Raw genomic sequence first — 23,638 nt, 5'->3', positions numbered from 1 at the left:
GAGGTCGGCTTCCTAGACGAGTGGTCCGGGGTTCGATCCCAGGCACGAACCTCTTATTTCATATATGCGTCTTAAGCAATTAAGTATCATTGCATAGACGGTGAAGCAAAACATCGTGAGATAACCTACATAAAGCTGAGAGTTCTCCATAATTTTCTGAAAAGTGTGTGAAGACTGCCAATCTGTATTTGGCCAGCGTGTTAGACTACGGTCAAACCCTTCTTATTGTGAGAGGAGACCCGTGCTCAGTAGTGCCGGCGATGGGTTCATGATGACCCATCTACACAGTCTCGCTAATTAATACTTTGTTAATTTGACCGCAAAAACAAATACAAAGGGGAATGGTGTAAAAAGTTTGCGCGTCGAAAAAGGTCAGTATTCCACAACTTTGCTATCACGAGTCACGGCCCGTTTTTACCCTCTCTTGTGACCCTCTCAAACCCCCATGTCAACCACCATGACATCGATAAGAGAGGACGGAATATATGTTGAGATAACACGTCCCGTTTTGGTTATGTGAATTTTTTGAGTCACCGCTTTTTTTGTAATAATTCAAAAATGGTTTTTAACTGCGGCTCTACTTTATTATAAATAATTGAAAATACTAGTTTTTGTTCATGAACCCATTTCAATTTTTCTGTAATATAACCACAAATTCACGTTTTTCGGATTTATTCCTTTACTTGTGCTATAAGACCTACATGCCTACCACAAATTTCATGATTCTAGGTCAATGGGATAGGTTTTCTTGACAGACACGACGGACGGACAGATAGACAGACAACAAAGTAATCCTACAAGGGTTCCTTTTTCTTTTTCAGAAACCCTAAAAAGCACAGCGATAATAAGCATCATGGAAACGGAGGGATTTTTTTAAAACCTAAGACCTCTTATTTCTGAAAACTTAAAGCTGCCTACAGTTTTTTTATTTGCATTTCAAACTGGAATTTAGTTTTTCAGCGTTTGTAAAAAGCTTTGCTATTATACCTGAAAGATCAATACAGAAAACTGGTTCAAAGTGGTTGACGAATTTGTATTGGACTGTTAGTTCAAGAGCTTCGGACTTTTCTATTTCAAGTTTTGCCGGAACAATGTCCAATTGTTAACAAGTTGGCATTCAAATTGGAGCTAGACCTTGATTTGGAGTCTGAAAATTGTTTGATGTTTGAAAGACCCGTTTTTGCCTGGATTTTCACATTTAATTTTGCATAAGCTGTTAGAATAGAATATAATATATTTTCTTACCGAGAAGAACCAGCAAGAAACTCGGCGGTTGCTCTTTTTAACCTTTTTTTGCTCTTGTTAGAGCTTGAGAAATGCTGCGTCAAAGGTTATCTTAATATTATTAAAAATTTAATCGATACGTTTGAATAGACTTGCTAACGCACAGCCTAAACCATTTAGGTTAGTAATATTAAATAATTAAAATTTGACAGTAGGTAAGGATATTTTATGATACAAGCGCTCGCTAAGAAAAGATTTTTGGAAATTTTACCCCAACGGGGGTTTAAATAATAGGGATGACAATTTGTATGAGGATCCGGTATTTTTCAAGTAATAGCCACGAAAATAGGTATTTGGAGTTTCGGTTCATGTTTCATGATTCTCAGAGATTCCAACCCCAATAGGATTTTAAATAGGGGATGGAAGTTAAGTATGAAATGGATGGAAGTAAGTAAGTATGAAAGTCCGTCATGTTTCAAGTTTCATCCAAGATAATTGGTATATTTAAGCTTTCAGATGGTTTTTATTTAAAAAATGAAGATATAATATATAAGAAGATAAATACCTACGTAGATATTTCAGGATTTTTGGAAATTCTAACCACTCGCTGTCTTTCAAAAATTCCACTCGGGCAAGCAGGGGTGGGTCACCTAGTTTAACATATTCACGTTTAAATATTTTTTGGCCTAGAAAGATAGGTACAGACAGTTCATCAGATTTTAAAGGTAGTTTCCTCCTACATTGATCGATTTTTATTTCCCTACTGAAAACAGGAAATAAGGCAAAAATACCAATGTTCCTTCAGCGTTTCCCGATCAGTAACTTAGAAATAGTGGTTCAATATCCTGAAATAATAGCAACCTCTCGTTCTGGAGATTGTATACCAGATTGCTACAATTGAAGTAATCTATTTCAATCCGCGTTCGTATGAAATTGCAAGGAAAATCCCTAAGTAAACTACGACATACGAGGAACGGCTTAGAAAAAAGTTTAGGTACAGTCCGCGGCCGAAAGTAATGTACATCGACCTTTAGATAGCAGATTTGTAGAGCATTGTTGGTTAAGACCGACAAAATGTCATATAGGTATGAGTGACAGAGACAATGCTCTACAGAACCGACAAATCTAAATATGTAAAAGGAAACGGTGACTGACTAATCCATCAACGCACGGCTCAAACTACTGGACAGATCGAGCTGAAATATGGCATGCATAGCTGTTATGACGTAGGCATCCGCTATGAAAGGTTTTTTGAAAATTCAACCACTAAGGGAGTGAAATAGGGGTTTGAAATTTGTGTAGTCCACGCGGGCGAAGTCGCTAGCATAAGCTAGTGCCATTCTAAAGGCCGATGTACATTACTTTCGGCCACGTACTGTATGTTTATTAAGGTGATACAGGCGGCATACCAGAGCCGCAGGAGTTACAAGCAACGTATAGTACGCGACAGGTTGAAATGGCAATGGGGGACGGAACACCCCGCACACCCGCACAGCCCTCGACCTAGCTCGGTGCGCGCGTATTGTTATCATTTCAATCCCAGCCTACCAGAGTATAAGTTGAGAATGAGAATCTCTCAGAATGAGAAGGGCTTAGGCCATCTTCCACTGCGTTGGCTGGCAAATTGGCAGATTTCACACACCTTTGAGAACATTGTGGAGAACTTTTAGACATGCAGGTTTTCTGATTATGTGCATGGCATGGCCTAATCTGTATTGTGTACTAAGCCCTTATAATTTTATAAAGGTACAGTGGAACACGAAAAATACCTTAATAAATGGATTAAAATAATAAAATAATATTATGTTCTTGATAAATGAATAAGCTGCTTTTTATTTGTATTGTTAGAAATGGAAAAATATGCAAACAAACTTGAGCTACGAGTTTTATAAAGTAAAGCCAAGTTCACATTGAGATGTCCTGTGAAAAAGGTTATAGTTTCCATACTAATATTGTAAATGCGATAGTGTGTCTGTCTGTTTATCTGTCTGCTAGCTTTTCACGGCCCAATAGTTTAACCGATTTTAATGAAATTTGGTACAGAGTCAGCTTTTATCCTGGGGAAGGACATAGGCTACTTTTGGTCGAAAGATCAAAGAAGATCAAAGACTTACCACGGGATTCTTAAAGGCCCATCCGTTTAATCGATTAAGTAATATTTGGAATTTACGCTCAAAGTTGTCATAAATTTAGTGTTAGTAGGCGATCCTTTCTCAAATTTTACGCATAACACCTACATGTTCAATCTGAATAGAAACCAGTTTTATATCTATATTCATACATTTTATATCAACTGCCATACTTTCGGTAAACCGAATGCAACTCTTTGGATCAATTATTGCAAGTTGCAAAGCTACGCTCTAGTTCATAGAAAATGTATGAAAGAAATTTCAAGTGGATTTTTGCACTGCAGTGGGGCCGGGTGTGGCTGGTACGAATGTGCACCGACCTTTATAGCTGATAAAAAATTTAAAACTGGTTCGGAGTGCTTAATCGAAAAAGTTTTACAAATCCAAGTCACCTCTGACTCGGCGAGAAAGTTATAGAAATTATTATGGGACTTTGAGTTGAAGTGTTTTCAAGTTTTCTATTGAAAGTTTATTTTATTATTTTATATTCGGTGGTAATAGCCGTTAACTGCGATCTTACCTGCAGGCTGCAGCCCTAGCATGGCGCCATACAAAAAAACTCCAGGATTTGTCCTTGAGCTCATCCGTCAGACTTTTTTTTTTAATTTAACACTGACAACTTCCATACATAAAAGACCGCACATTTAAATATATACAATAAACAGTATGGTCGTCAATTACAGGTGAAACTGAACTTGATTACAGGTGAACTTTGAGTTGGCAATTTAGAAATTATATTCCCAAATTGCCCCTGCCGGGAATCGAACCCAAGACCGCCTGCTTATAAGACCGCAGCTCTCACCACTGCGTCAGGGAGGTCAGGAGGTTGGACAAAGAACGCCATTTTTAACGAAATCTGTCCCCAGCTTGAAGCGTCCACGTTCTGGACGGGGTGTTTGGAATTTTAAAATCCTAACGATTTTAAAATTCAATAACCAACGCCGCAACGCTTCCACAAAACACTGCACAAGTTTTGTTGCGAAAATTGTTTTAAACTCGTTACACAAAATTTCTAGGAGAAAAAGGGTCAGGCCCTTTTTCTTAATTCTTTCACAAATCACAAGTTTTCGAAATATTTTGTTCAAACTTTTGTAACTAGACTAAATACTTATGCTTAAGCATTTGGAAAGTTTGAAATACCTAATTTGTTTTTAACTTTAAAAGCGTTATTTTTTATTCGATCAAAAGTTAGTCGTTGACTGTGATCTCACGCTATTGACAACGTGTATTGACACAAGGTAACCTGGGAAGGGCATTGCCATGGCAATGGCATTGCAGTTTTGCAGCATCGCCGCGACAATGCAGCATGGAATCATTAGTTTTGCAGCAGTCTATTTTATGCCAAGACATCGACAACCTGCTACACCCTAATACTACAATGCCACACTTCCAAAGGAATATTTACCATGTTATTCATATCTAATATTTTCTTTTCCCTTCCAACTAAGCGTAAAGCTTGTGCTAGGAGTAGGCTACCGCTATTGAGGCTCTAAATCAATGTTCTGGCGTAAATAAAGCTTAAGTCTAGATGAAATCGTAGTAAAAACTGAATCAATGAAAATTAAACAACTAAAATGATAAAAGCTTCGTAAAGAACACCAAAAATAATTTCCTTCCAAAACAAGTGAGACACAGTTGTAATTATAGTGTGGCTTTTGTCTGAAATTACCCACTTGCATATACATGAATATATGCTAATGAAAAGGCTCCTCGTGTCATTCAAATTAAAGGACGTAGTACTAAAACGCTCAGCGCCTCGCCGCTACGATGTGTGTGGAACTTTACAATATTATTATACTTCGTGAAATAGCTTAGTACAACTAGTAGGTATTTTTTTGGCCTTCTTTAGCGCCTGTCACAGCAAAAAACCAGTTTATTGGAATCAGCAATCAGTACCCTTATTATACATGCGAAAGTGTGTTTGTTTATTGGTTTGTCCTTCAATCACGTCGCAACGGTGCAACAGATTGACGTGATTTGCATGGGTATAGATAAAGACCTGGAGAGTGACATAGGCTACTTTTTATCCCGGAAAATCAAAGAGTTCGCACGGGATTTATAAAAAACCTAATTCCACACGGACGAAGTCGCGGGCATCAGCTAGTCAGCAATATACAATAGATGTGTGCAAACAGAGGCGTAAACACATTGTGTCGACGCGTCCACCGTCGCACGGATTAGCCTTAAATATGATTTGGCCGCAAACCAAATGCCCACCCGATGCTTTCGCTACAGTGCTTCCCGATTCAGAAGCCTTAGTATAAAATTTTAAATCTCACACTGCGCAGTCAAATCGCTGCGATAAATCGTTGTAGTGTGTACTAGCCAATCGAAACGCTTTAGCGTCAAAATAAAATGGACTTGTACTGCCTTGTTAAAAAAGCTCAAGTTCATCCATACATCTACAACCAGCGCTCCAAGAGGAAACCTTGGAAAATCTAAATCATTGGTGACGAATTTTCCACTTTAAATCAAGGATCCTTAAGTCCATTTTACTCTGACATTATTGTGTTTTGATACTCGAATTCTATCAACGTTGGTCAGATGTAAAATCTCATACTAACCACATAGATGCGTGATGCAGAGCGTTATGATGCCCGTTTCCATTTGTTTAATTAATATCTGCAGTTTGTGGAAATTTGTAACCAGTCTAGCGAATAATTTGGAGTTTTGATTCAGCTTTTGTGTTGTATATTTACGAGAGTTGTAAGTGAAGCAGCTGATTATTTACGGCGTTTTGTTCATCCAGTGGCTTTCCACCGACATGCTAAGAGATTGTTCATCAAACTAGGGGAGGGATTTCTCTGCAGCGGAAATAGCAGCGTTAAAGTATTCTCTATATTCCGATGCTTTCCTAGGATTTCCAGTGCGGGACTGCCGTCTGCCTTGAGATATAAGTCAGGTTAAATTATTTTTATGTGCGACGCGAATTTCCACCAATGACTCTCCTACAATTATTATTGACATCATTTGACATTAAACCTTACCGTAAACTCTTACATTATCTTTGTGAATGTGTAAGTACTAACTTGTGATCTTTTAGAATATTTAATTTAATTAGTACACTTTTATGGCTTTTAGCCCTTAGCCGGCCGTTTTGACTATAAGAACAGTTAATAAAGAGTTCATGAACTTTTTGTTCGTTATATCTATTGCTAACTACGAGAAGGTACCTACGTTGCTAATCTAAGTTGGCAAAATTTATCGGACAGACGGACAGAAAGACAGACAACAAAGTGATCCTATAAGGGTTCCTTTTTCCTTTTGAGGAAACCTAAAAAAACAACAGTCTTTAATAATCCTAATTATGTAGCATTTGTCCCTTCAAATTAACAAAACAAACAACAATATTTATGTTAATGAAATAATTTGAAAACTGGCAACAGTTCACTCCATATTTTCAGCGTCCTTGATGCCGCGTGTACTTGACTATTTACATTTTGTACTACGCCCGCGGACTGTATTGCTGGAAAATTTATTCCCACGAAGAAATTGCTATTTTCTCAAGAGCCAAGGAAAATGAAAAGTGCCTTAGTTGCGTAGTTCCGCGGTTTCGGAGGGGTTGTAATTTAGGTTTATTAAAGCAAAGCGTACCTCGCTCTGTATTTTGCAGATTTCCAAGTTTGTTCTGCGATCGTGTTACGCTGAGCTTCTAATTTTATTATTCACGAGACCTTAGTAGGTAATAGCATGTTCGCAACTTCATTTAACGATAACAACATTATTTCACAGCATACGTTCGATGAATTTAGAGACGAGTGCCCTATACCAGGGACACCAATCCAGCTAAGGTCCAGTTACGAGATAGAGGTCAGCTGCCGAATTCAAGTCGGCTGAGCAGCTTTCGGGAAACTTCGAGATGTCTTCACGTCCAAAATTTCTCAATGCCTGATCGAAGTATCCGAACAGTGTGTGTTGCCAGTGATGACGTAATAATATTATATGGATCTGAGACATAACGGCTCACCGATGGGCCTCATAAGAAACTTCAGAGCCACTCGGAGAGAGTGCTTGGAGTTTCACGACGTGATCAAATCAGAAATTAAGAGATCTGTATGAGAACCATAGGCATAGGTAGACAGTTATTAAATCCCTGCGCAAACTGTGCGAATGTTTTGACCGCCAAGAAAGCGTCATTGAGCGAATATTGTTGTAAATTGACCACTTGACAAGAGCAAACGCCAAGTTTCTTTCTGGTTCTTCTCGGTAGAAATGGTATGCCGAAATTTGACGATTCAAAAGCACTTGTAAAAGTTTACTTGAATAAAAATATATTCTGTTTTATTCCTGTTTTTGATAGCTCTGGTTCCTGCTAATGGAAAGAGAGTTCTTGCCGGCAGTGTACACAGTCAGCGAACAGTTACTATTAATAGTTATTTATTTTATTGACACGGATTACATACATCGATTGTACGTTTTTTGAGCGAGAAAATAGACGATAGCTAGTCGCTTACTTGGGTGGCGGTGGGACGAGGATTTTAAGCTATTTCAAATTTGAAAAAAAAAAAAACAGGCAGACAAAGGCACAGCAATAAGCTAGTATAATATGAACCATATAATAAAATGGTATTAATAATAGGTAGGATAAGTATGAAAAATGAGAAAACTTTAACACGGTCTACTACTTACCAGCAAAATACTGCCTCATAATTCCTGAAGCAAGTGAGTAAGTGCATTTATCACTTCACAGTGTAAGTACAGTGGCTCATGTAGTACAAACGAGAATCATAATTCTACTTGTAGCAAGCTTTACAATCATGATATACGTTATGTTTTCTAGAAGAAATTTATAGTGCTTCAGGGATTTAGTACCTAATGTGTTTAAACTTTAACTTGTCATAAAGGTGTTATTGCAGTTTTATTTTACTAGATCACTTGAACAAGCTTCTCACAGGTGGGCTTACATATTTATTAAGCGCGCTCTAACTTAGACCTCATCATTGCTTTTTTAAGCATACCTAATAATTAATGTCGTCAAACGCAAGCCTATCACGCATTAAAAAAAATCCATACAAATATTATAATCTAGACGATGCCCACGACTTTCGACTATACAGCTACGTGCGACGTGTAATTTTAATTTGTTTCATGAATTAGTTTAATATTCTAAAATGAATTTGATTAAGATTTAAAATGTAATAATTAATAATATGCAAGATACTCGAGGGTTGCTTTTTTCAAATGTTAAAATTAACAATAATCAGTAAATTACAAACTTAAGGGAATTTATATAATTAAAATATAATTAACTTATATACTTTTCTAAGACAAAATAATATTATTATAAATAATATAATTACTCGCGTCATCGTGTTGGAAATAGCCAAGTACGTACCTAATAGGTTTACATAATTAAAATGGTCGACATTTCTAAAATTGTGGGACAAATCCTCGCACTGCATGTTAATGTGGAATTTCCCAACGTCATTAGTGTTAACAAAATGAACTTGCGCTGTTATAATTTTGCGTTTTATTTTGAAAATTTCGTGTCTTGAAAATTAGATTTCTGATAGCGTTCTGGCAATGATAATGATATTTTTACCATATATATTATGGCTCATTTTACATGGCGTATATGTATGGTAATAATCCGTAACATGGATTATACAAAAGGCGCGTAGGCTATGTCTTTTAACATACCTATATTATATTATTATCATAAATATAATATTATTGGTTTGCTATTACAATTTTTGTACGTTTTATATTCGAAACTATTCTGATAGTATGAACGTCATAGGCGTTTATATTATCTTTTTCGCCAGTAGCTATCTATACTCGTACATGTATTAGAAAGATTTTTATTACTAAGGATTAATGAAATAAATTATTAGCAAATATATTTATTAATGTAGATAGTGAACACGTTTTATTTTATTTTTGTTGTCCGTAACTTCGTCCGCATCGTTTTTCAAATTCTCGTGCGAACTCTTTAATTTTCCGGCATCAAAATTTCAAAAGACGCCTTTAACCAAAATGCAAGCAATCGCTGTACCACGTCAAAATCTGTTAAGGTGGAAGACAAGGTCTGCCCGCGAAATTCAAATTTAATTTGGTTTTTCGCAATTTGTAAACTAATACGACAAAGTAGGCTTATGACATTGAAATTGAGCCCCAGCAGTATCATCTTCACATGCTTACATAAAAATCTTTACTTGAAAGTGTCCAGTTTAAGAAATAAGTCAATATAATGAGATTGACGTGAGCTACTCACAAAATATAAGTCACTAGCTTCTGCTCGCGGCTTCGCCCGCCTGGCCTACAGGAAACAAATGGCATTTTTTTTTCAGAAACAAACATTATAACATCAGGACGCGCACTCTGAACAGCACCGAATAACACATATAACCTTCCAACCCCCATTTCATCCCTTTGGGGGGGGGGGATTTTTCTCGTAGTAATTAATTTCTTAGCTGACACCTAACCTAAGAAAAAACCTACTTTCCAAATTTCAAGTTAATAACATAAATAATTAAAACTTTCCCATACAAATTTTCATCCCCTATTTTACCACCCTTATGGGGAAATTTCCCAAAAATCCTGAAACACGTATTTCTTTATTTGTGACCGAGAACTCAAATACCAATTTTCATGCAAATACCTTTAAAAATGACGGAATTCCACCATCCATCCCCCATTTAATCCACTTAGGGGTAGAATTTTGAAAAATCCTTTCTTAGTGGTTATCTACTCTTTACAAAGAATAGACCCTCCAAATTTCATGTCTTTAGGACCAGCGGTTTAGGCTGTGCGTTGATATATATGTCAGTCAGTCAGGACTTTGAATTTTATATTATATAATATAGATTATTGGGCAGACCCGTGTCTTGGACCTTAAGTGCGCGGGCGTGAAAAATAACAGACATACATTCGCATTTATTAATATTAGTACGAATATAGCTTTGTTAATAATTAGCAACAGGATTCTGCGTACAATCATATAGTACTAAGTTATTACATTCACAGGTATATTTACTATTCATGTTAGTGTAGATGCTCAGGCAGCCATAACGAAATTTCCTACAAAATTTAGATGAAGATACGAGACGTACGGTTACCTTGTTTGTCCAGCTCTCGGTATAATTTGTATAAGAGTTCATCATAAATTACAATAATAGTTCAGTTTAGTTTGGATGTCAATAGTATACCAGACTATACTCTATCCACTGAAATAAGTTAGTACAGGGCTCTCTCTGTTACGTTATCCCATACAATTAATCAGACAAAAATCTCGTTGGGCACTAACCATTTTGAGCCACCAACCAATCACAAACGAAACTAAGTTTTTAATTGAATTTCGTATGTTTTTGGAAAACATGTGTGTGATTTGGTTGGTGAATCAAAATGGTTAACACCCGCTGAGATTTTTATCTCTATCATTTGTAACGGATTATGTAACAGAGAAAACGCTATACTAAGTTCTTTCCGTGGATATAATATAGTTTTGATCCCGTCCGGGATCCTTTTTCGAAAAACCTCTGCTCGCGACGTGGCATGAATGACACTGTTGCGAGGCTCTTTGAAAAAAATACCTCCGACCGGTTTAAAACCAAAACTAGGTAGCATACTACGACTAATCACGTGAGTCTAGCCATAATATATTTATATTCATAATGATAACACGTCTTTCTACTTTGCTGAAACACGTAGGATTTATGTTCCCCATTTAAAATCATCAACAAATAATGTTCAATTAACTCCACAGCCGTGTGTCTCAAAGGTGAGGTCAAAATATAATTAAACGCTGCGTAGCGTTGAGACCACTTAAATTGAACAGGGACACCCGAAATGTGTTCAAATGTACCCTTATATGCTACATGGTTTATCAATTAAGTATATTGCGTTATAGGTAAGGGAGGCTTTCTCAGTGCCTACATACTTGTATGTGGACAGCTTTGAGCTCCAAAGACTAATTTAATATAGTGATTTTCTCTATCTCTCTTAGAATTTGTAATTGAAATTGGTGGTCGAGAATTAAGAGGGAAACAGGCCACGAGGGAGATCTCCGACCACCAAATAAAAGGAACCAGACACCTTTTTTTTTAAGTTTAAGGATGTCTAGCAGGTGACTGCCACGATACTAAGTGTCTGGGAATGCATGACGTGCTTTTTAATACCATTCCGAAGAAAGTTGGAAAATTAGACTTTACACTTTAACGAAAGATTTGATATGTCTTTGTTACCTGACGAACGCGCGGACGAAGTCGCGAGCATAAGCTAGTAGGTATATTTTATAAATACTTAAGTAAAATTCTGAATTTATTTCGGGTTTTCTTTATTACGTACTATGTAATAATATCTGTCATAATATTTCGTAAATGTTACTCAACAAAATTATTACTAAGTTCAGAAAGCCTATCCAAATATTGTTTAGCTAAACATCTATTTAACCTTAACCCTCATCGTGCTGGCAAAGTTAGTCAAAGATAATTAATTATTGCGACTAAAATCTGACATTTACGTCAAAATTAATTACAATTAAGTCTAAATACGGTGATACGACCTATGTCACGCCGATCAAAATGTGTGTATTATTCTGATCTATATGAGCTTCAAAATAAGGTCGTTTTGTCATTATAAGGTTTTTATTATAATTAAGGTTGTAATGTGTTAATGAATGGGATGTATCTAATGGACCGCACCGCAGTGCAGTGTACCACACCGCACCGCAGTGTACCGTACCGTTTCGCACCACACCGCAGCGCACCGCACCGCAGCGCACCGCACCGCACCGCATCGCACCGTAGCGCATCGCACCGTACCGTATCCGTACAATACTACAACAAATAACATTTTTTTATCATAGCGGCCTTTTTAAAAATTTTGTTTGTTGCTATAGCGTAGGGGCAATAGAATAGAAATACACATTTCTGTGAAAATTTAAACTCTGCCTATTTACGGTTCACGAAATCCGGCCCGCTGACAGACAGACGAACGGATAGAGTACGGGCAGCGGAGGCTTATTAATGGGGTCCCGTTAGCACCGTTCGGGTACGGAACAATAAAAATCTCCATACAATTTTGGCCGATTTATGCAAAGTTAACGTTAACTTTGAATGGATAATATGTACACTAGGGCCTGTACTAATATGTATTCTGAGCTTATAGTAAAATATTGACACCCATAACCATACTAATATTATAAATGCGAAAGTGTGTATGTCTGTCTGTCTATCTATCTGTCTGTCTATTAGCTTTTCACGGCTCAACAGGTTAACCCATTTTGATGAAATTTGGTACAAAGTTAGCTTACATCCGGGGAAGAACATAGTCTACTTTTTATCCCGAAAAATCGGAGAGTTCCCATGGGATTTTTAAAAAACCTAAATCATCTAGTTATTTATAAGGTAACTTCATTTTAGTCTAAAACTTTGTTCATCTACTCGATGCCAAAACAAAACAAGACTCTTTTTCGTGTGACATAAGTTAAGCTCCTTAAGCACTCTGACAGTCTGAAGGGACGTTAATACGACACGGGAACGCCTTTTACTGTCGTGACATTTGGTTTAGGATATCAGCAGTCCAAACATAATCAACGCGACAACTACTTCTCGCGGGTTTTTCATCAATAGTTTTTCATCATAATTTTTTTCATCCGGGTCACAGCTGAAAATCAGCGTCCTGCATCTTATGTGTGTTAACGCATATGATGCAAGACATTATGCTGAGCTGTACACCCATTTGGGGTGGTGTCACAGATGAAAATGTTACATTAATTGTACTTTGTTTTTATCTGTGACACCAACAACAAATAAATGCATTTTCTTTCTTTCTTTCTTTAAATAAAGCGTTTCATAAGCCGCGAGAGGTATTTGTCGTGTTGATTGTGCTAGGGCTGCTTATAAGACTTTTGTAAAAAAATATGTTTTGTCTTTCTTTTATTTAATTACTAGATGATGTCCGCGACTTTATCCGCGTGGATTTAGATTTTTTTAAACTCCCGTGAAAATTCTTTGATTTTACGAGTTAAAAATTGGCGTAATCTCAGTCTTCGGCATGTATAAACTATATCTGAACCAAACTATATCAGAACTATATCTGCGCCGCCTGAATTCAGCGCCTCCTTGCGACTCGTCTGATGTCGTCCTTCGCCGCTTCCAACGTCTTCCAACGCTGCGTCTTCCGGTGTGAGGCCACTCCAGCACCTTGATACTCCAACGTCTATCAGTTTTACGAGCTGTGTGTCCGGTTGCGCTATGTCGGTTACTCTAGTTCTCCTACAGATCTCCTCATTTCTGATTATTCTGAGCATGTAGACTGCATACAGACAAATATTTTGCGTGTCTCTAACTAATGTATCAGTACCCTTATACCTTTATTATATTATAAATGCGAAAATTTGTTTGTTTGTTGGTTTGTCCTTCAATCACGTTGCAACGGTGCAACGGATTGACGTGATTTTGCATGGGTAAAGACCTGAGAAATGACATAGGCTACTTTTTATCCCGGAAAATCATAGTTCCCAAGAGATTTTTAAAAACCTAATTCCACGCGGACAAAGTCGCGGGCCTCAGCTAGTGCTTTATAATATCTGGATAAAGTCTGCTCTCTACCCGTCTCCTATAACTTGCACCACGATCAAGCACTCTCGAATGCCAACTCCGTGACCAATTGGGTCAAGTGAGCAACCAGTCACAAAGGCTTGGGGCCAATTAACTTGAAATTATCTCCTTTATTCATGGATATTAGGTGCTTCATATTTGCTTGCTCTATGTTGTAAAATAAATACTTAAGTTTTAAAAAAAATATTTATTAAGTTTTTATTTTCGAAGCAAAGCGTTCTAAGTGGATCCACCTCGCAAAAAGTGAAATTAAATTAAAATCCATGGAAATGAAAGAATCCTTTAACTAAGAAGCTGTTAACGCAAAAAAGTATTTTGAGTTATCTCAAAAAAACGCCTCTTTGATTTTCCGGGATAAAAAATAGATAGCTTGTGTCTCAGGGATGCCTACAAGCTATCTTTAGAATGACATTTCGGCTGTGTCTCTGTCACTCATACCTATAATATGATATTTTGTCGGTCTCAACAACAAGGACAATGCTCTACAATTCCACTATTTCCTTCTAAAGGTCGACAGATTTCTTCTTCGGTACATTATTTTCTGCCGCGTCCTGTAAAACGAATGGACAGTGAAAAGATAACAGATAGACAGACATAATATTATAGTCCGCGACAGGTTGAGACTTGTTGAGATGTCAATCGCGGTATGAGGGGGGAAAGCTGAGGGGGGGGGCTAACCCGCACGTCACCCGCGCTCGTCCGCACTGGATTAGCGCGAGGGTTGTACAGGTGTGTGAGGCGTTCCCTCCCCAATTGCCATCTCGACCTGTCACGTTTTATACTTTCGCATTTATAATAAGTATGGATTAGGATTTATTGAAATCGAGTTTATCAAACACAATTTTATTTATACGTTCGGGGCAGCTAACATCAAAATGGTTCCAGAACTTCCATATATAAAATTCTGACCTAAATAAATCCCGAGTGAAATTTAATAGAAGTGCACCATAATTTTATTTACAGTTGGAAAACAAAGTTAAACTTCACGTATGAAAACCTAAAGAAAGTATAGTTTGAAAGGAATATCTATAAAAATCTCTTCCACACTGTGTTTAGTTTTCTTTCAAAGTGTTTCTAACTAAATTACGATATGAATTTTTCCCACTTCCGAAAGTTTGGAGCTAAAATAAATATAATTCCATTGGGTGCGGTACAAGTGTTAAATGAAATTCTGTAGGCTGATTTCGTAAAATCAGCATCAATCATTATTACAATCTCAATTGTTGTGATTTGCTGAATTTAAGCGATTCTTGTTGCAACAATGCATTGTAGTGTAGCTGTAATTCTAACGCAATCGAGCAGCTGATCTTGCTTTCTATTAATTTCATTTAATTTAAACAATGTTATTATGTTTATGTTTCATAAGAAAAAAAAATCACTACCCATATTATAAATGCGAAGGTGTGTTCGTTTTCTTTGGTTTGTCAGGCCGCTACGAAGCAATTGACGTAATTTTTGTATGGATATACTTAAAGACCTAGTGATATAAGCTACTTTTTATTCCAGATAATCAAAGAGTTCCCACGGGATTTTCAAAAACCTAAATCCACGTGAACCAAGTCGCGGGCATCAGCCAGTATTATTAAAATTTTATTTTTTCATTTTGTAATCGAGAAAATAGTTTTTTTTAAATATGAACAACTCATCTACTCGTTTTCCCCATATTTACCTCGAGAAGTATTTGTAAAATGTTGTTGAAATCTACTTTATTGTAGCCAAAATCTTTTGAAAACAATAAGTGGTAAAAAGATATATATTAAATTTCAAAAATAACTAGTTAAGTACCTAAGTGCCCGTGTCAGTAAATATACTTTTTGACTTTTTCCTTGCTCTTCTAGATTTATAGGTATAGTGCGTTTCGTTTCAGTGAGATGGCTCGTGACGTAGAACGCAAATAGTGGGAGGGTCCTGTGATACTTGACGAAAAAAATCAAGTGATCCTATACACCACTAGCCTATTTATCTACATATCTTTGACAGAGACAAGCTTTAGACTAGACTAGAGCAGAGACTAAAGATTTTATCTCATTTTATGTCGAATTCGCTACAGCTTCTGATTTGTGCCACACATGAAAAGAACAGTCTAAATCTAGTCGGACTACCCGCTATAAAGTAACTTCAGAAACTTCTTGTTCAGTCTAGCGCGATGTATTTCCTACAAGGCTTTACTTACGGCTACACTCATGCGGATTTAATGTCAAAAGGATTTGCCGAACTAAGCTTGGCTAATATTTTACCTTTACAATAAATATTAGTATGTTATTCCCGATTATAATATTATAATATACTCTTGGTGCACTGGCTTTAACGCTAATATAGAGCCAGTGCGTGCCAGACCTTCGTTATTTTATAACACCTGAAAGTTTATCTGCGTATTGTGCCCAACACAGGAAAAACGATCAGCGACTATGAAGTTTGGATCATGAGCGCTTTGGGACACTGCTGCGTATGGCAACCACAGCTAACATTTATTTATCATTCTATTTATGTGTGTAGTTATTATACATTAATAACTGTTTATACGTCACATATACCTTAATTTTAAACACACAAAACAAATTGAAAACAAACCAATGTTCTATTAACAAACAAAAACACTACTATGAAGTGTTGATTGTCCTGAATGTTATTATGAATTCAGTGAGGTCACCTTTTGTATACGGCAGGAGTACCAGTATAAAGAGGAATCTTATCACCGCTTTTATTTTGAAAAACCGGCCAAGTGCGAATCAGACTCGCGCACTGAGGGTTCCGTACTACAATCGTATTTCATCGACATTTTGCACGATAAATCAAAAACTACTTACTAGATCTCGTTCAAACCAATTTTCGGTGGAAGTTTGCATTGAGTTTGATGAAAACAAAAATTGTGTTTCAGTTGAGTTCAGTTCTAAGTAAGGGGAAACCCCCAAAAATTGTTTTTTTTTTCTATTTTTGTGTGATTTTGATGTGAAATCTTAATGTGGTTCACAGAATTAATCTACTTACCAACTTTCAACAGTATATACCTATAGCTCTTAAAGTTTCGGAAAAAGACAGACAGACAGATAGACATGACGAACCTATAAGGGTTCCGTTTTTTGCCATTTGGCTACGGAATCCTAAAAACCTTTGCCTTGTTTACTTTGCATCTTTCCGTATATTAATTTATCTTTTATACGTGTCCCGAGCTATCTCACTTCGGTATATCTGTTGTGGGGGTTCGTACAATTCTCTTTCATTTACTCAACTTGATTAGGTATAGAGATTATCTAGGTTTTGTGCTTGTACTGAGGGCAGCGTTTTCCAAATTGTGGGCCGTGTCCCAGATCTGGGTCATAAAAAAATTAGATTGTCAGTGAAATTGTCTATGTCCCATATAAGCTCAATTACGGGACAGAGACCTTGAATGTCATGATATTCTATCTGGGTAGGTTTGTGCACTCAAAGTAATAAACCAACACACAAACACACTTTCGCATTTGTAAATATGGGTAGTGATAGAAAAATGTTTAGTGTGTTTTTACTGTTTGGATTGAAACACAAACACGGTAGTCCACGGGGACGAAGTAGCGGATATAAGCTAGTATGATTATAATACTCAAACGCCAAAATACTAACAAAATTGCTTGTGGGTCAGGGAGGGACATAATAATTGGGATACAAAAGGAAAAGATTGGGAAACGCTGACTTAAGGTATCCTTACCCTTTATAAATTGACGAGATTGTATCAGACCTCATACTGTTTGGCTTTCCTTTATAATTTGTGTGTACAGTGTACCCAAACCTATTGTTCTTATAATTTTTGGTATGTAATCTACTGACCTGACCCTGAATTAATAGAAGTAAGTAGGTAGGTATAAACCTATAGATGGGCTTTTTAATAACCTTGGCCCAAACTCAAGTAAGCTGGTTTTACCTACAAATTCTATGAATCAAAATATACTCTGGTTTAGTATTGATTCTTTTAACTCGAACCACTACTGAGGTACCTATAGGTAAATATTATATGAAATCTGATATTCTGGTGGTGGCGTCATAACGAGCAACAATGACAAAAACGAGCATACCTAAGTATTAATACATGCGGAGAAAACGCTAATCTGAAACCGCCCTAATAGCACCAATGCGACATGGATATACGGTACCAAAAATTGTTTTAAATTAAAATTCAAAAATATTTCATGCAGCTCAACTTTTTTTTTTATTCTGAAATTTTGAGATCTTTTAACCACTATGTGACTATGTTAGATCCATAATAACCTAATTAAATTTCTCTCTATCTAAACCTAATACATTATAATATACTTACGTTTCTATTATTCTTAAAATAAATTCAAAAAGAGTTCTCACGGCTAAGGAAAAATGCACCGCGAGGACACTTTGGAAAATACCTACATCTGAGAGGCAAAACCGAGTCGTTATTGTAGCTCGCAGTAATTCTTCACTCCGTAGGTACACACTCCACGAACGTGAACGAAGTCGCGAGCATCACCTAGTTGGTAATAATGTAGCGTGGGTGCGGTTTTTTAGACTTTATTATTTAAAAAAAAAACTCGTGGTCATGTACTTATATGTACGATTATAACATAAGCAGAACAATGGGGCCGATTTTCTTGTACACAATCTCTAAATTAAACTAAATTAACAGGTCTAAATCTAGTGCTATCTTTTTCCGCAAGCAACAGTATGAAAGGGTTAACAGTAGATTTAGACATGCCATTTCAGTTTAGTTTAGAGATTGTGTACAACGGAATTAGCCACAATACCTACTAACTACTATTGTCTTTTGAAAAGTGGAAATCTTTAGAATCAACTCATTTCTCGCGGGCATGCCTACCTAATTAGCGACCCAACTCACAATAATATGATTGTACGGTTAACAAAAAACATTTTTTCTACTGAATTCAAAAAAAACTGTTTAACAATAGAAAGTTTTGTGTTAATTTTCTTTTGGTGCAATTTTTGTTTAATTTTGTGAGCTTGAAAACGTTGTCAACGCTATTTTTTAATTAGCTTAAGGCAACAATACCTACAAGGAACTGAAAAGTTCTCACAGAAAAGTTTGGTTTATAAAACAAAATCTAATTCTAAGTTATCTTTTTTATTTGATTTAAAAGTGGGAGGCGTTATTTTCAAAGAAAATCCATCCATAATTAATATTTTAAGTGGGAAAGTGTGTCTGTCTGTTACCATTTCCATTTACGATCCATGTAACCGATTTTGAAGCTTGATACGGAGATAATTTTCTTTTTCCTAGAAATATATTCATATATCATATCAGCTATTCTTATAGGTTTTTTTCTATTTCTACCGGACGTATAAATTACTCACTCTGATCTACACATTACTTAAATCAAAATTGCCAACCAATTTAAAATAAAATATCAATTCAGTTAAGTACTAACTGATTCTTCTAATCAATCAGCCTGTTTGCGTCCACTGTTGAACATAGGCCTTTCCGAGAGCACGCTACCACACACGGTCCTCCGGCTCCGCCTTCCTCATCCACCCACTTCCCGGTAACTTCTTAATTCTGGGTGGTTGGAGGTCGTCCCACACACGCGGTGTCTATTTCAGAACAGGTCCAAACCTATCGTTAAATGGACTCCTTATACCAACAAAAGGGTAATATGTACACGCCTTAACGTTTCGTGTTTGTAAAATTAAGTGAATTTGTTTGTGTATCGGGCCATGCATAGGTAATCCCTCAGGAAATAAGGGAATGTGATACGGGGGCAGGCACAGAGAGTTTGGGTAAAAACTGGTTAAAATATGATCTTCCCGCGTAGTTACACCTCGTATCCAATGCATGTTTTAATAAATTATTTAGACGCTGAAAATTGGGAAGAGTCGTTTGTTATAATAACCGTACGCTGATGCGGTATTTCTTACTCCATATTGGTATTTAAAGGTTAGACTGAAAAATACAGATAGAGCTTGACTTGAATTATTAGCCTGCTTCCATCTTAGACTGCATCATAACTTACCAACAGTTGAGATTGCAGTCATGGGAATAAACTTGTTGTATTTGAATATTCCATACTTCCATACTAATATCATAAATGCAAACTGTATCTGTCTGTCTGTCTGCTAGCTTTTCACGGCCCAACAGTTTAACCGATTTTGATGGGTACTTATAAATTTAGCTTACATCCCGGTGAAGGACATAGGCTACTTTTTTCCCCATGATATAAGCTAACTTAGTACCAAATTTCATTTAAACCAGTTGAACGGTTGGGCTGTGAAAAGCTAGCAGACAGATAGACAGCCACACTTTCGCATTTATAATTGCATTTGAAGAAGTTATATTATATTATATCACTTGCTTTAATAGTGAAGGAAAGCCGTTACTTGCTTTAATGGTAAAGGAAAATCAAAGACGTGGTCTGGGGACTTAGAAATTGTCTAGATCCTCTCTAGAATCTGATTCTTGTTTGCCGAAACATCAAAGAATGTAAGTATTCCTGTCGCGAAATTATGTCCTAAGATAATAAGGAGCCACTCTAGAAGTTTTTGATGAATCGTCAAAGGAAATAATATATTCAATATTACCTATTCAGTCCTTATGTCTTCGTCGGTTTATGTTTTATTCAACGGTACGGGGGCCCACGCAATTAATCACTGCCTCATGTTTTTCTAGATAGCCTAGTGCTGAGGACACATCAAATACTATTATAATAATAATATTAAAAATATCATAATCCCAAAAGACTTTCTTTGTCGTTGTGGATTGTAGGGTCTGTCGCCCGCACCGGCTTAGCGCGGGGGCTGTGTGGGTGCGGGGCGTTCCCTCCCCAATTGCCATCTCGACCTGTCGCGTACTTTAGTTAGTTTTAGAACGTCAATAGCTCAAGCAATGGACTGTGAAAGTCGAATAAGTCATGTAGGTACTATATGTACCTACCCACCAACCTATTCAATTGTTTGTCCCATGTTTCTCTTCGCCCAATCCTAGCGGGCTTTAAAATCGAAGAAAATAATAACTGAAAAATTGTGAAACTGTTTCCAGAAATTCGAAAAGTCGAGATATTTTTGTTTGAAGCACTGGTTTGAGTTTGTGTGAAATTCCTCGAAAAGATATGGACATCTGTGCACATTAATAAAAGCTTGACAGGTTGCGGGAGGTATGGAATTGCTTTTTGTTTCGATTTTTTTTTTTCAAATTTTTTTGGACTACGGCTTGGCTGCAATCAGACCTGGTGGTAAGTGATGATGCAGCCTAGATGCCTATTCAGTCTAGACTTGATGGTACCTTTTAAAATACATTACAATACAATTCTTTATTTGCATAATGTGTGTAGGTATTAAATATAAAATATGTAAAAAGTAACATTTGTCCTAATATAAACTATGTCAATTTGGAAGGTAGGTTCTTCCTAGGACGTAGGTGTCAGCTAAGAAACGGTTTTGAAAATTCCCCCCCTAAAGGTGTGAAAGGGGGGGGGGGGGGGGGGGGTCGAAGGGTGTATGAAAGTCCTATGTTTTTGAAGTTTTATTTTTTGAAGCTAGAGACATGAAAATCGACAATTAAGTTATTAGATTTAAATAATAAAAATCCGTGTAAGTTAATTTGGGAAATTCTCACCTTAAGGGTGGTAAATTAGGGGGAAAAGTTTTTATAAAAATGTTTTAACTATTGTTATTTTTACTTGAAATTGATACGTAGGTTCTTTCTAGGGAGTAGGTATCAGATAAGGATCTAACTAAATTCTCCCCTTAAGAGGAGAAAGGGGGGGTCGAAAGTTGTATGAAAGTCCTATGTTTTTGAAGTTAGAGATATGAAAATTGGTATTTAGGTATTCTGGGTTCCGTACCTTAAGGTGAGACTGAGTGAGTAGGTAAGTGAGGCCTTATGCAGCGGGAAAATTTCAGATCTCATGAGAAACCAGAAATTTTACGCGGACGAAGCCGTGGGCAACTGCTAGTATCACATAGAGCACGGCACGGTGAAGCATGAACTGCTTCATATAAAATGTTCGTGATGTTTTGAATCCGTGCCTCGTACGTGCGTCGTACGTGGCACAGCCGACGCCCGCCATGTGCTGGCACAAATCATCTCTAAGGATGGTATTATACTGTGACAATAGCGACTGCATGGTTTCTCAGTTCCTACCACAGCATGGCGTTTTTACGCTATTTTATTACAACGCATATTCTCGTTCGGATTCAAATCTTTCTGATGTCTAAGCACTAACTGAATGCTTTTACGAGTCATATGCGATATTGGAAATGTATGTAACTTTTGTGACTTGTGTTTTTCATTCAAGATTTTATTTTGCTTAAGTGGCTAAAATTCGCTATTTACTTAACGATTTTTATAGGCTTATGTCATGGTTTAACGTGATACGTACTTACTAATTACATTATAATAAAATTGCATGTTGCTAACCACTCGATTTTACTAAACTGTGGTAACACCTTATAAAAATACTGTGCGCGATGTAGACGACAAATTGCAGGTTATAAAATTGCATCCAGAATTTCTGAAAAGTCTAGCCTTTTCATGAGCTCAATCATCTTTTTACGCTCTTGTTCTATTTATTTCTTTGAATATCGATGTCTGTATTTATATTGTTGTTTAAGTATTACTCTATAAAATAAATCCCACTGACTTTTCACCAAAATTTGGTCGTTTTAGTTGGTTTACTATTTCGGTATACTATAAAAAAGCTTGTACGTTAAGAACTATTAATAAAACCATTTAAATTATTAGACGCACTAAGTCGCGGGAATTTTTAGGATGTTTTTAAAACGTGAGAGTATTTTTAGGTGTCGTTCGCACCTTTGATCTCGCAAATGGGAATTTAATGCGATAATTAATTTAAATAGACGTGCCTTGAATGTTTCACAGCTTTATATTAATTTGTTTTGAAAGTGCCTTGAAAAAAATAGGAGTGTTAGTGCGTTGAACGAAAGTTTGTTGCATTTGGAACCTTAAAATAACTGCCATTGAATCTAAATTAGATGTTTGATAGTATAACAGGTTTTAAAATATATACAAAAGTTAGAGTTAAATTAAAATAGTGTATCGGCTTTTTAATTTTTTTTGGTAGCTACCTATGCAGCTAAGATATTAATTAATAACATGGTCACAAAAGTAGTAATTTAGGGCAAGCGCTTGTATTGAATACTGATTAAGGGATTTTACTATTGGTTAAAAAATAGAATCCTGAACGTAGTGAGGAATTCGAAGGCATAAGATGCAAATAATTTTGCAGCCGAGCTTAATACAAAAATTTTCATCTCACTACAGCAAGAAAAGTCCTAGTTTAACAATTACAATTCAATCCTAGTTTAAGAATTAAAAAAAAAACCATTTAAAAGTTTCATATGCGTTCTGAATTAGCACATACCACAACATAGCTTAGCGAGTTAATTATTTATTTAACAAAATAAGGCACTATGCATAAACGGAAGGAAATAAGTATTTATTTACAATTTCTTTAAAAGTCTTGTTAATTTCGACGTACTAATGGTGTATAATTAATCATTTAGCCGTTTCCGTTGGCTTGTTTTACTAAATTATGATTTATTGCAGGAGGTGGGACTGACGTTTACCTTTAAATGGTGTTATAATAATTACTGTAGCATAGTTACAATACTGTTTACAACTTGGGCGTGAAAATTAAAAATAACTGCTCTTTCAAGGTAAGTTTTTTTAACTTTTCAAATTATTTTAACATTTTCGTGTTGTTAAACGTTAGGTACGACTCACTTATTTCGCCAATTAGTTAACCTGCT

The sequence above is a fragment of the Maniola hyperantus genome, chromosome 7 (genome assembly GCF_902806685.2).
Source record: "Maniola hyperantus chromosome 7, iAphHyp1.2, whole genome shotgun sequence".
NCBI classification, from domain to species: domain Eukaryota; kingdom Metazoa; phylum Arthropoda; class Insecta; order Lepidoptera; family Nymphalidae; genus Maniola; species Maniola hyperantus.
The sequence above is the reverse complement of the archived record's forward strand: the minus strand, read 5'-3'. Positions refer to the sequence as shown.